The following is a 13,660-nucleotide window of genomic DNA, read 5'->3' on the forward strand; positions in this document are numbered from 1 at the left end:
TGGCTGCCCATTATGCCATCATTGACTTGAATGGGGATGCCCATTCTATTCATTATATTTCTATGGCAGCACCTGCAGTGAGGAGGAGAAAGTGTCAAAATAAACACAATTCAATAAATAATTGAGTTTATTTTGCTATTTTTAACGGTTATTACGGTGGCCACGGTCATTTGGCTGGCCAATTACCGTCTTCCAAAATTCCAGCCCTACTTGTATAAACAGTTATATATTCTTTTAGTGATTTGGTGACATTTTTATCTGTAGGCCTAGGTCCTTGCAGCTTGGATTGTGTGGTGTTTCGGTAAAGTGGCGGTACCTTTGCTTCAGGAATGACACCAAACACATCAATCTGTCTTTTGAAATCTATTAAGATGGGCTACTCCAGTCCAAACCCATTCTCATACCATGCACCATTCATCCAGTGTCGATACATTTAAAAACCTGGCTACTAGCTTTATTAAGGGATAACACACTAGATGACATTAAAAGCATCATTAAGGCTACAGCACCACACTCCTCTGTCTCCATTCATGCTCTTCATCCTCAGTGTGCTGCCTAATAGCCGCCGTGCTGTGATGAATTTCTTAGCCCAGCCTTCCTATGCTCTCCTAAGAGACACGGGGGGGGGGCTTTTGTGTCCCATTGCTTACTGTGGCCCCTGCCTACCCCTCTTCCCATCCTCCCTCTCCCCTCAGTCTATCTGCCTCAGGCCATACTCATTCCTCCTGCTAATCTTCCAACTTGGCTGCGCCGCTTGCGTATTATTCCACATTAGTCATCGGTGTCTTGGCAATCCTTTTGGGACGCATTACACCACTGCGCACTCCATCACAGGAAGTTAGACCATTAGTGAGAGGTAATGCCTTTTAATGTCACTGCGAAACTAATCTATTTTAATTGAAAATGACATTTATTTCTCCCCTCACTCACTCCCCTTTTACCCAACTGTCCTCACACGTGAAACCCCCCCCCCCCCCCCCCCCCACCTCACCGTTCCTCAGTGAGCATGTTAGGAACAGCTTGTTAGACAGGACAAGCATCTAGTCCACGCTTTTGTGAAGCGTTCTCTGTGTGGTGCATTGGTGAGGAATACTGCATTTGGGCCAAGTGCTTCTATCTACGCGCAGAAACCATGGGCAGAGATGGCTTAGCTCCACAGCATTAGCATCTCCTCCACTCTTCCCTCTTGTCTTCGTTCCGATTCCACCCTTTTCAAAAGCAGATGTGATTTATAAGCCATCCATGTTTAATGGGCCTGTACATTGATGTAGTGGGTCATCTGAACAAGGGAGGCTTCCAGAGAGGGGGCTGGACGGGTTATTCATGGCCCAGACCCCATAATCTCATGGAGAGGCCCTTGTGGGGATCGTGACTGCCCTATACTGATCCAGTTCTCAGCACCTAGACTACATTTCTACAGTGCTCGTCCCTACTGCTGGACATGTTCCTAGTGGACCTGGATCCACAAGGCGAATGCTAAACGACTCACCACCCCAGATTCATTAACACTTCCCCTCCCCCTATTTGCATATGATAATCTACCCCCGGCTGGCCGCCTATTCTACTATGGAATTTTCTCTGTATTGGCGTTTTGAAGTAGATATGGGTGTCTATGCCTATAGGGTTAGCAGTAAGGCGGTAAGGGCAGCGGTAAGTATGGATTGCAGGCAGGCCTCCCCGTGGTAAGAGTACTCATCATGGTAAGGGCAGCGGTAAGTATGGATCGCAGGCAGGCCTCCCTGTGGTAAGAGTACTCATCATGGTAAGGACATTGCCTTCGTAAGAGCCTTTCCTTGAAAGCATGTTGTCCTTTCTGACATTACTGGAGCACTGTGGAACAAATGCTGTGCACATGAGGATTAAGTCGAACTCGTTTCCTAGGCAGTCCCAGCCTTACTCTAGCTTCAGGAACAGGCAGATGGAAGTAGGGCTGGGAGCGGATGGAGTCAAAAGTGGTGCTTTGCTCCGAGGTTCATTGGGCTGCTGTGTTTCTTGTCGTTTTCCTCCGCGAGCACGTGATGTCATTTAATAGCACCTGGTCTGATTACAGCGACCCTTTTTGGTTTTGTAGCACGTGGTGTGTCCTAACAGTGTGCGTTGTTCACTTGTGTAGTTACCCAGATTGTACTTGCTAGCTACTTCATCTTGCGTGTCCTTGACCCCATTGATTCACACACAATGTGCACATACACACGCTCACTCACACATCACATTGAGGTAGGTGCAACTGACACGATTTCAAGTTCCTGATGTGCGTTTCCGATTGCAGTAGCAGTCGACACATCTGAAACCGAGCTGTGAAAGCTGAAGACTCTCTCTGAATCCTAATATTAATCTGAGTAGGAGGGAATCTAACTAATGGAACATGTTGTAGGCATGCTATAAGCATGTGAATAGAGGTGAAAATACAGACCCCATCCAGCCCCTTTGAATATGTGGCAAACTTCCTGTTACGCACCCATCTTCACCGTATGTCTCGTATCCTTACTGGTAACTATGCGTTTGGTCTCACATACTAAGACAGGCATTTACTCATGCATACATTCTCACACAGAACCCATCATAGATTAGGCTTGAGGCTAATCCAATTCATACATTCTAACTTTATTGTTTACATTTTCCCTATAGCACAGTACATCTAGAGTTTATCCATATATTTATAAAAGCTTTACATTTTTTTATACAGAAACAGGATTACTAACACTACCCTGAAATCAACATGAACAAATACGTCAGTCCCCCCACCCCCCAATAACCGAACAGAACGTGGAAAAATATGCAGAAAGAGACAGTGTAAGTCAGGCCTTATGTTTTAGTAAATGCAGAATGGAGCTTTTCTTTCTGGTGCCCACAAGGTCCTTTCCACCCCTGCGGATGATTTCATCTCCACCGCAGGCTCTCCTATCGCAGGCTCTCCTATCGCAGGCTCTCCTATCGGTCTTTCTCTCCACTTCCCTTTTTATTGCAGATCTCCAGTTTGGTTTTGAAGTCCCAGGTGGTCAATTGGAATAGAAATGTTTCCTAGTCATTGCCACTCCTGCCCTCCTCGCAGATCAGTTCTTGCCGGGAGCGAGATACAGACAATAGAGATCGCTCTGTTGTGATCTGTCAAATCATGAGAAGCGGTGACTAACCCTTTGGTTTTGGGGTGTGTGTGTGTGTGTGTGTGCGAGCGCGTGTGTGGCCTATCTGACGGCAAGCAGCACATTACATTAAAGCTCCTCCAGAGCCACATTGCCGGGGTAACGTGCGCTGTGACATCCCACCAAGCAGTTTAAAATGCTGTACCCGGAAGATTACCAATGTGATATGGTGAGGTACAGTTCATCTGTAATGGCTTCCCAGTGTTCTTTGCATACACTGCCTCCTCCACGCCATGCTCCTTGAACCATCCAGGCCAGTGACATCAGTGTCCCTTATTCCGTTTTTATAATCCATTTGACAAAGGAGATTTGTCAGTAACACTGTTTCCCTCATCACGCCAATGAGTCCAAGGTGATGTTCCACTCCAGGCTGTGCTGGCCTGTAGCCTGGGAAAGTGAACCCTGGCTGGGGTAGGGCTAGTGTCTGTCTGCCCATCCTGGATCCAGATCCAGCACAGCTATGGTCCTGATGTAGCCACCAGCTCACTGTTATCTCCCTGGTTTGTGGCTGTGAGACGTCTCCGCCACATAACTGTCCACCCTCACTCTCTGTGTTGGGAAACTGCTCATGTCGTTTTTAACTAGTATAAAGTTAAGGGGAGGAGGAGCTCTGGTTTTCAAATCCAGTATATGTTGATTTAGGGTTAAAAGGAATCTTGGTTTGTGCCTTGTCGTTTGGAGGACCACTCCGACTCTGGCTTAAGTCACACGACAGTGTATATGTAAACAAAGACGATGACAAAGAGGTTGAGGAAGGTGCCAACGATGCCCAGCAAGGCCAAAATGGACTCCTCCTGCTCCTCCTTACTCTCCAGCGCCCGCACCTCCTCAATAGTTATGACCGTGGGACCCATGGCCATAATGCTCGCTCAACCTGGCAGGGGTGCTGCTGGCACTTATCTGCAGAGGGAGAGAGGGGGGTGGAGGCAGCCCACGTGACATAGGCACATACAGAGACACAAACATTAGAGAAAAGAAACAACACAAGCCCACAATCAAGAGAACACAAGACAATGGGAATGAATGTAGTTGTTTCTTTTAAGGCTGCACTGCTACGATGCATCCAACTCCCCTCCCCACTCGTCCTCTTCTACATGTGCTTTATACGGCGCCCTGGGGAAAACTGAACCAAACAGCCCTCGACTAGCCTAGCCAACAGAATCCTCAAGAAGAAATGAATGGTGATCGAACAAAACAATTCCTATGCTCTGTTTATTCATTGCCATAGCTGTTGTGCCCACCACAATAGAATCCTAGTATTCAACATCCCTTAATGTCTAGCCGCAACACAAAAGTTAAACGCCCCGCAAATGTTCAATGACATTGGACGTGTCAAAACGAGCATAATTTAATGCTCCCATTTAGAGCCCCTTACACCTACCCTCCCTCCCTTTTTTCCCCAAAGGTAGTTAATGATTTTCTGCCCACCACTCTGTGTAAGTGTCCCTATGGCGCCGGTGGTCTAGCTGGTGTCAGACCTCCCAGGGAAATCTACATGGAGGTAAACAGTCAGTGACACTGCCACATCCAGCCAGGGCTGAGAGGCATGCGGCGCAAAGCTACAGCCACAACACCGTCAACAATAAGCAGCCCGCGGAAACAGCTGCCCCCCCCCCTCCCTGAATCTCAAACAGGCAGTTCCTACCATCCATCTGAAGAGAGACAGAATAGAAAGGCGGAGGTGAGCTGAAGAAAGAGGGGTGAAAAAGGTTTCTTACCCTATGGCGTGAAGAGTGGGGTGACATCCAGCATGCTTTTGGGTCCTGAGCGGGGAAGCATGGCCACACACAGGAGCCTGCATTACTGGGAAGCGGGGGAGGCTGGCTGCGTAGCCTCGCTCCCAGCGTCGGAGAGAAGGAATGAAAAGGAAAAGGAGATCCTGGCTCCCAACTGCGCCTTGGTGCGTGGCTCTGCGCAGAAACAGCTCTCTGTGAAAAATCACCCCCTTCTTGCCGTATGAATTCTCCAGTCCTCTGCGCCACCCCCTGGGTTAAATGCTGCCTTGGTGTTGGTTGCGCTATAGTCTCCGTTTTTTGCTTTTGTTGTTTTATTCCTCAGGTCTCCTCCACCACAGCTGAAGCACTAGGGGGCTTGGAGAAACCCTCTCCCCATACGCTCCCCCTCCCTCCCCACTATGATTCCCATCCTCCCGCCCCTCTCTTTCCAATTCCAAATTCCACCACAGCCCCCCTCTTCCTCCTCCTCAGCTCTTCTTGTCTTTTTGACCCTCTTAGCAGCTCAAAGAGCGAGCGCCACAGTCTCTGTGACAAATGTACACGCCCCCTCTTCTCTCCTCCTTTCTTGCTTCCCACCTTCGGGAGCAGAGCAATTAGTGCCTTTCAGAGGCGTCTCTCTATCTCCTGCCGCTGAAACCCGGAGGCCCAGTCGCGCATGGTTACTCTGGAGACGCTAGCGCTTGCGGCGGCTACTACAGACAGCCCACCGCTCAGCAAGTGGTATTCCAAAGAGCCAAGTACAACAGTAAAATCCCAGAGAGCTGGAAAGCCTGAGTGCTGCTGCGTAGCTGTTGCTATGTTGGTCTGCAGCTGGTGGCGGCTGTGTTGTGGCGGGTCCCCTGTGCAAGCCGTGGGAGAGACGTGCATTGCATAACCAAGCGGAAAGAGAGAGCGGCCGGGTCCTTGTGGCAGGAGGGAGGGGAGAACGCTCAAGCTTCCCACAGTCTCTTCCTCGGCAGCTGGTTGAGCACACACAACCGGGGCTATTACTGCCAACGAAATTGTGTTTATTTTTTTTTAGTAGAGAAGAGATGAAGCGACCTCTTCCTCAACGCAGCAGGGCGGCAGAATGCACGTAGCACACAGTCTATCCCTTTGTCAGACACAGCTAGACTGGAGAAGAGGAGGGTGGGGACAGGAATAGGACGTGGCTAAGAGATGAGTCGTAGTGGGGGTTGTAGAAATATATGTTCAGGGGTTTCTACTCTGAGAAGCAGTAGCAGCAAAACGCTAACTCTTTCCCCCTTTTTTTTTTTGTCATTTAGCAGACGTTCTTATCCGGAGCGCGTACAAGTTCATACTTTATTCATACTGGTCCCCATGGGAATCGAACCCTGGCATTGCAGGTGCCATGCTCTACCAACTGAGCCACATGGGAACCTTTTGTTCCACCCCCCGATTTCTCTCATCCTCACTAGAGGGACTGTTCCCCCTGAACCACCAAATTGCACTGTCATGTTGTGTGCAAAAATCTTACCCCAACCAGCATGCAGTATGTCCGCCATCGCCCCCTTACATACATTAGACTCCCCAATCCAACATGTAGAGGTGCTGTGGCGACGTTGACAAACACGAGAGCGTGCACTCTCCATTTCCCCAGAAGGATTGTGTTTTCTAAATGTATGTCAACGAATATGATCCAATCAAAGTTTCCTCAGCAGTGATTCATTCTAGCCCTTCAGCGCTCCTCCTCCTTCATTTGAGTTGCCCTCCTGATATTTAACTTTCTCTCATCTTATTCTTACGTTTCAATGAAGTACAATATATGGTTATCAGTCACTCTATGATTTTTAACCTGTTTATGCAACTAAGACTGTTTATTTTGGTTTTCCGTCGTGTGAACGATCTTACTTGTGAATGTGTTGGCTCATTTTTTATTAAAGTCCCCATCCAGTCCCTTTCCAGCCCGGTCAATTATACAAGGTCCTCAGGCCGGCTCCGCGGTTGCAAGCCTGTTTGGAGTCTTAGCAAGCCATGACCATAAAGGTCCACTACTTAACTATAGGATTTGTCTCTGCTTTGAAAACGGATCGTACTGCAAGTGGGGTCCAGTTAAATGAAGGCCGCTATACTTTTTTTTATTTTAAACATTACAATATAGTGCGTATGTAATCGTGTGTGTATGCATGCATGTGTTTGTTGCTTCACAGTCCCCTCTGTTCCATAAAACAGTTACTTGATGTGGAATAGAGTTCCATGTATTCATGGATCTATGTAGTACTGTGCCCCTCCCCTAGTCTGTTCTGGACTTGGGGACTGTGAAGAGACCTCTGATGGCATGTATTTTTTAGGGTGTCCAAGTTGTGCTCCAGCAGTTCAAAAAGACAGCTCGGCGCATTCAACATGTCAATACCTCTCACAAATACAAGTAGTTATGAAGTCAATCTCTCCTCCACTTTGTGCCAGGAGAGATTGACCACACAACTGAACAGTAGTCCAGGTGTAACAAAACTAGGGCCTGTAGGACCTGCCTTGATGATTGTGCTGTTAAGGTAGAGCAGCGCTTTATTATGGACAGACTTCTCCGCATCTTGGCTACTGTTGTATCGATATCTTTTGACCATGACAACTTTCTCTATTTCCACATTATTTATTACAAGATTTAGTTGTCCCAAGTACAATGCTTTTAGATTAAGAAATATTTAGGACTAACTTATTCCTTGCCACCCACTCTGAAACGAACTGCAGCTCTTTAAGTGTTGCTGTCATTTCAGTCCCTGAAGTAGCTGATGTATAGTGTTGAGTCATCTGCATACGTAGACGCTGGCTTTACTCAAACCCAGTGGCATGTCGTTAGTTAATATTGAAAAAAGTCAGGGGCCGAGACAGCTGCCAGGGGAATTCCTGATTCTACCTGGATTATTTTGGAGAAGCTTCCATTAAAGAACACCCTCTGTTCTGTTAGACAAGTAACTCTTTATCCACAATATAGCAGGGGGTGTAAAGCCATAACAGTGTTTCCAGCAGCCAACTATGATTGATAATGTCAAAAACTGCACTGAAGTCTTAACAAGATAGCCCCCACAATCTTCTATCAATTTCTCTCAGCCAATCATCAGTCATTTTTGCAAGTGCTGTGCTTGTTGAATGTCCTTCCCTATAATCTTGCTGAAAGTCTGTCAATTTGTTCACTGTAAAAAAGCATTTTATCTGGTCAAACAATTTTTTCCCCAAAGTTTACTAAGGGTTGGTAACAGGCTGATTGGTCGGCTATTTTTGAGCCAGTAAGGGGGGCTTTACTATTCTTAGGTAGCGGGAATTACTTTTGCTTCCCTCCAAGCCTGGGAGCACACACTGCTATTATCCTCAGTCATTTTCCATCCAAGTTGTCAGACCCTGGTGGCTTGTCCATTGTTGATAGACAAAATTATTTTTTCACATCTGCCACACTCAATTTACAGAATTCGAAATGATGTTGCTTGCCTTTCATAATTTGGTCAGATATGCTTGGATGTGTAGCGTCAGCGTTTGTTGCTGGCATGTCATGCCTAAGTTAGCTAATCTTACCAAATAGAAACATCGTTAAAGTAGTTAAAGTAATCCTTTGGTTTTGTGATGAATGAGCCATCTGATTCAATGTATGATGGAGCCGAGTTTGCCTTTTCTCCCAATATTTAATTGAAGGTGCTCCAAAGCTTTTTACTGTCATTCTTTGTCATTTCTTTGTTTCATTGTGTAGTTTTAAAAAAATTATTCAGTTTAGCTACATGATTTCTCAATTTGCAATACGTTTGCCAATCGGTGGTGCAGCCAGACTCATTTGCCATTCCTTTTGCCTCATCCCTCTCAACCATACAATTTTTTTAAATTCCTCATCAATCAACGGGGATTTAATTTTTTTCAGTCATTTTCTTAATGCGTGCTTATTAGTAACTGGAATAAGCTATTTTATAAAGGTGTCAAGTGCAGCATCTGTTTGCTCCTCATTACACACCATGGACCCAAAAAATATTCTTTACATCAACAACATAGGAATCACAAAAATCTTATTGTATGGCCTCTTATACAATATATTAGGCCCAGCCTTTGGAACTTTTGGTTTTCCTAGATATGGCTACTATATTGTGATCGCTACATCCGATGGATCTGGATACTGCTTTCAAGCTAATTTCTGCAGCGTTAAAGATGTGATCAATACACGTTGGTTTCATTCATGTGCTGTTTGTAACTACCCTGGTAGATTGACTGAGAACCTGAACCAGGCACTGGTTACAGTTTGAAGCTTTTTCTTGAGTGGTCAGCTTGATGAAAGCCAGCCAATTTTAAGTCACCCAGAAAATATATACGTCTGTTGATATCACACACATTATCAAGCATTTCACAAGTTATCTAGATACTGACTTAGCACTTTGGTCTATAGCAGCTTCTGAAAAGAATGGACTTAACGTGAGCCAGATGAACTTGTAGCCATATTACTTATTTAACATGAGATCCTCTCTAAACTTTCCAGGAATGTGGTTCGGAATATAAACAACACCTCCACCATTGGCATTTGTCTTTCCTGTAAGTGTTATAACCTTGTATTGCAAAAACTGTATCAAAGGTATTATCTAAGTGAGTTTCAGAGATAGTCTAGAATATGAATGTCATCTGATACTAGCAAATTATTGATTTCATGGAACTGGTTTCTTATGCACATGTTAACATGGGCTATTTTGAGCACCTTCTGGGATGCTTGTTTTGATTGATTGCTTTACTGGGAAGCTTAGCAGAAGTAGGTATGCTCATGTTATTTATGTTAGTGCAGGGTGATCTGCACACAGTGGACTTCCTACTAGGGCACACCGCCTCAGTGCTAACAGTATAAAACTGGTTCATAGGCACATGACTGCATACAATAGCTGTAGGATCAGCAGAGGCATTCAGGGAAGTTAGAGGAACTTCAATTGGGTTACTTGCATTGTCTACCAAAACCCCTGGTATAATGTACATTTGCTGAAGCATTATGACAACTCAGCGTCACAATGGTAGTAGGGATTAACTGAGCTGGGCTTGGGTCATTAAGTCATTGTCTCAACGCAGCCTTGTGAAAGGATCTAGGAACCCAAGTGATTTGGGTGGATCCCATCCTCCTTATAAAGCATGTTTTAGTTTCCAAAAGGTATTGAAATTGTCCACCAAAGCTACACCCATTGAGCTTCAATAATCATGTAACCAGATGTGAAGAGAGAATCTTGCTGAAGTGTTCAATGCCATGATTGAGAGGGCACAGGGCCAGATAACACGGGTATTTTATTAGTAGAGAGTCAATCAGCTCTTTTAAAATCCAGTTTCAACTGTTCAGAGCTGCCCTTCATAATGTCATTAAAACCCACATGGACTATGATAGAATCAACTTGGAGATGGAGAAGCCCCGCTCGATTCAGAGCATGTTGCCAATGTCGACTTCAAAATCTTACGGGTAGGCACTGTGGCCGCAGACACAGGTAACCCCCAGCGGCGAAGGTGCAGGAAGAACAGGCAACAGGACGGAGAAACTATTGGTTGTTTGTATCCGCTCCGGGCCTCTCGTTGGGACTGTAGACTGCGTTGTGGGAGGTCGCTGTCTTAGGCTTCCACGGCTTGTGACATGCGAGCATCGTTGATTGCCATGCTCCTCTTGCTGTGCTCCTTCGACTCCACTGTCAGATAGGGGAGCTCCGGGCTACTCCGGCCAGTCGGATAACAACAAGATGGAGATTCAGCCACTGGCGTAGAAAAGGTAAACATTCCACTCTGCGTTTGCCCAAGTTTCATACGTAGGCTGGCGACCTGCATGATCAAGGAATCCACCTCAAGCCTATAATCCTCGGCAAGCAAACAATTGCTGCATTGGAACTCTGAGTGATCCAGGTTGTCCCGAAACAAAGCGTAGTAGATACAGTGCCCGGAACCGTTCATCTATACATGTAACGTAAACTCACTCACTTTTGTACATCGCCTTGGTCTGTTTAATTGACCTTATTTTAGCCCTCCAAAAACGTAATACTTCCAGATCAACTGTAATGTCTCCCCTTTCCAACAGAATCAATTACATGACCCCCACGCTGCCCGTTTCTGCATAATTTAAAGAAGACAATGAGCCCCGTCGGGTCTTTTTAAAAATGTAGGGTGGGGAAAATAAACTAATGCGTGATAGTGAGAAGGAGAGATGTTGTGTGGGAAAATTTATTTTTTTCACTCTACCTGTCCAACCTTATCGCCTCTAAAATGTAAATAAAACACTATAAAGAGTTTATATAATGTGTAATTACATACCTATTTGAAGGTTTGTGTCGAATTTGAATCTGGTTTTTAGGGCAGTGCTAAAGGGATCTTAGAAGTTAACAGCGGCTTTGAGAATGATGGTCGCATGCAAATGATGACGCAAAAAAATGCGTCACTGTCCATTTAAAAAAATATATATATATATTTCATTTTACCCCTTTTTCTCCCCAATTTCGTGGTATCCAATTGTTGTAGTAGCTACTATCTTGTCTCATCGCTACAACTCCCGTACGGGCTCGGGAGAGACGAAGGTTGAAAGTCATGCGTCCTCCGATACACAACCCAACCAAGCCGCACTGCTTCTTAACACAGCGCGCATCCATGTCGATCAACGCTTGAATAGAAACCTAGTTCACACCCCTGATTTTGAAGTCAACACAGTCGCTACAGTCCCATTAGTTTTCTTTGTAGCCTCGTTTGAATGTTGCGGTTGCTCACATTTGTTAACTAGACTGTGACTGACATACTTAACCAGATTATAGTGCTGAGGTGAATCGGTAACGAGTGCAATTTATAGTTTCTTTCACCATAACACGGGTGTATACTCCAAACAGTTGTAAAATTGAAGTTTTGCGACGGAAACTAGCGTTTGTATTAGGGATGGGCACGGTTATTTGACTATCCGAACGGACGTTAGTATTCGATTACTTGGGAGACTTTTTTTTTTTTTGGCTTTCTTTTAAGGCTTTGTCTAAAATATTTATAAATGATATGACGATGCTACATAGCCTACAAGGAAATGCCATTTGCATTCGATATTTAAATAAAACGACAGTTATGAGTGCACCCGTTTAAACAGAGACGCGTCCGTTTTTACATGTGTAGCTTGTTATTGACTGTCAATCAAAGCGGCGCTACAGTCAGTGGGAGATTTCTAATCGATGCAAAAATTGAACTAAAATGATATGGTGTAGGCTACAATGATCAACCAACAGTTAGGCTGTTTCATATGGAGTTGTAGATCAAAATAGCCTTGCTACTTTAGCTAGTTAGCTGGCTACTGTAGCTAGTTAGTCTTGATGTGGTCGAGACGGGCACTTCCTGATGGTATGATAACCTATGGCAGCAGCAAGTTTATCTAACTCTCGCTCTCGCTCGTGTCCGCTTTGTCACTCGTGCCCGCTTTGTCACTCGCGCGCTCTCATTCTAATTCAGATTGCTTTATTGGCATGAAACGCAATTTGTAGATACTGCCAAAGCAATATAGTGGTACAGCATTTCAGTAAATACAGGACAATGCAATGTGGATAATGAAAGTCAATTTCAGTAGTAATAGTAATCGTTGACAGTACATATCATGTATACAGATACTGCTGTTGCATTGTGTAATCTTCGGTCGATACGTTGAATAAAATTAAACGATCATAAAAGAATGGCTAATAAATCAACAACAATATACATGGTTACACTATATTACTTGCATGTTATATACAATGTAAATTCTTAAGGGAATTAATGGTCATAGGATGTCTCTCAGCCTATGGCAATCATACAGCCAAGTTTAGTTGTTTACTTGAAGAGATCTATCTATCAAAACTCACAGCCCCTCTCTTCCAATTTATTGTGGCTATAAAATTCCAGAAAATTGTGCAGTGAATTCTGCTAGATGAAAAGCCAAAATTAGTATGGCATTTACAGCATAATAGACTTTCGAGAATGTGCATACTTTAAAACTATTTTTTGTGTGTGTACTCAAACGGTCTACAGCCAGTATGGGTATTTGGACACGGCCCCTGAGTTGACCGTTCATGTGAACACTTATCGACCAGTATCCACTTTCAAGGCAATTGTAGAAAGCTCTTCAGCCCTGGCTTTCTGGCTTTGCAAGGAAGCGCTCAGACATTCCATGAGAGAATTACCTCCAACTGGGCTGAGTGGATGAACTCCTCTCTGATCATTAGGATCCACACATACCAATCACTCTAATGCTGGGAAATTACAGACCAGGGCAATTATCAGCAGGGCGAGTACTACAGAGGCAGCCTCCAGGCAGCCCATCTTTTTTTAAATGACTCCAATCAGAGTCATATTACAACTTTGGCAAAATGATTAAGATCCCTGGTGTTTTGTAGCATTCAGAGAAACGATGTCTTCTCAAGAGGACTGGAGAGGCATTTTACGGTTCAGAATTTGTGCTTGATAAGGAACAAACAAAAGCTCACGCAATTTAACTTGATTATGGCTATATCTCCATGGAATTTGTCTCTTAAATTGATCCACCATCCCAAATGTTGATTGTCCCTGGTATGTACTGTATAATGCTAATTAAGTGGGTGCTTAAATTTGTCCTATTTCAGACATGTACAAGTGTTTTTTTTTTGTGTTTTTTTTTGCATACAAAGTATCAGTCAAAGGTTTAGACACCTACTCTTTCCAGGGTTTCTTTATTTGTACTGTTTTCTACATTGTAGAATAATAGTGAAGACAACTATAACATAACACATGGAATCATGAATCATATTTGATTACTTTATTTCATTCCAAGTCACCTCATTTCTATAAAGCTGCTGTCTGACAAATCACTATTTTAGTAGT

The 13,660-nt window shown here is 44.5% G+C and overlaps 1 protein-coding gene and 1 pseudogene across 51 annotated transcripts in view; one reads left to right on the forward strand and one right to left on the reverse strand.

Annotated features, from left to right (window-relative positions):
• Positions 1-13,660, forward strand: part of LOC110502424 (dual E2 ubiquitin-conjugating enzyme/E3 ubiquitin-protein ligase BIRC6) — a 141,982-nt gene that overhangs the window by 92,791 nt on the left and 35,531 nt on the right. The gene's annotated exons all lie outside the window — the stretch shown is intronic.
• LOC110502426 (protein TUNAR pseudogene) lies at positions 2,584-5,000 on the reverse strand (annotated as a pseudogene). The gene is made up of 2 exons (XR_002470326.3): positions 4,862-5,000; positions 2,584-4,043 (listed from the first exon to the last, which is right to left on the reverse strand). The product of XR_002470326.3 is annotated as a protein TUNAR pseudogene (transcript).

Source organism: Oncorhynchus mykiss, chromosome 23 (assembly GCF_057628025.1).
Source record: "Oncorhynchus mykiss isolate SJ-2025 chromosome 23, ASM5762802v1, whole genome shotgun sequence".
Classification (NCBI taxonomy): Eukaryota; Metazoa; Chordata; class Actinopteri; order Salmoniformes; family Salmonidae; genus Oncorhynchus; species Oncorhynchus mykiss.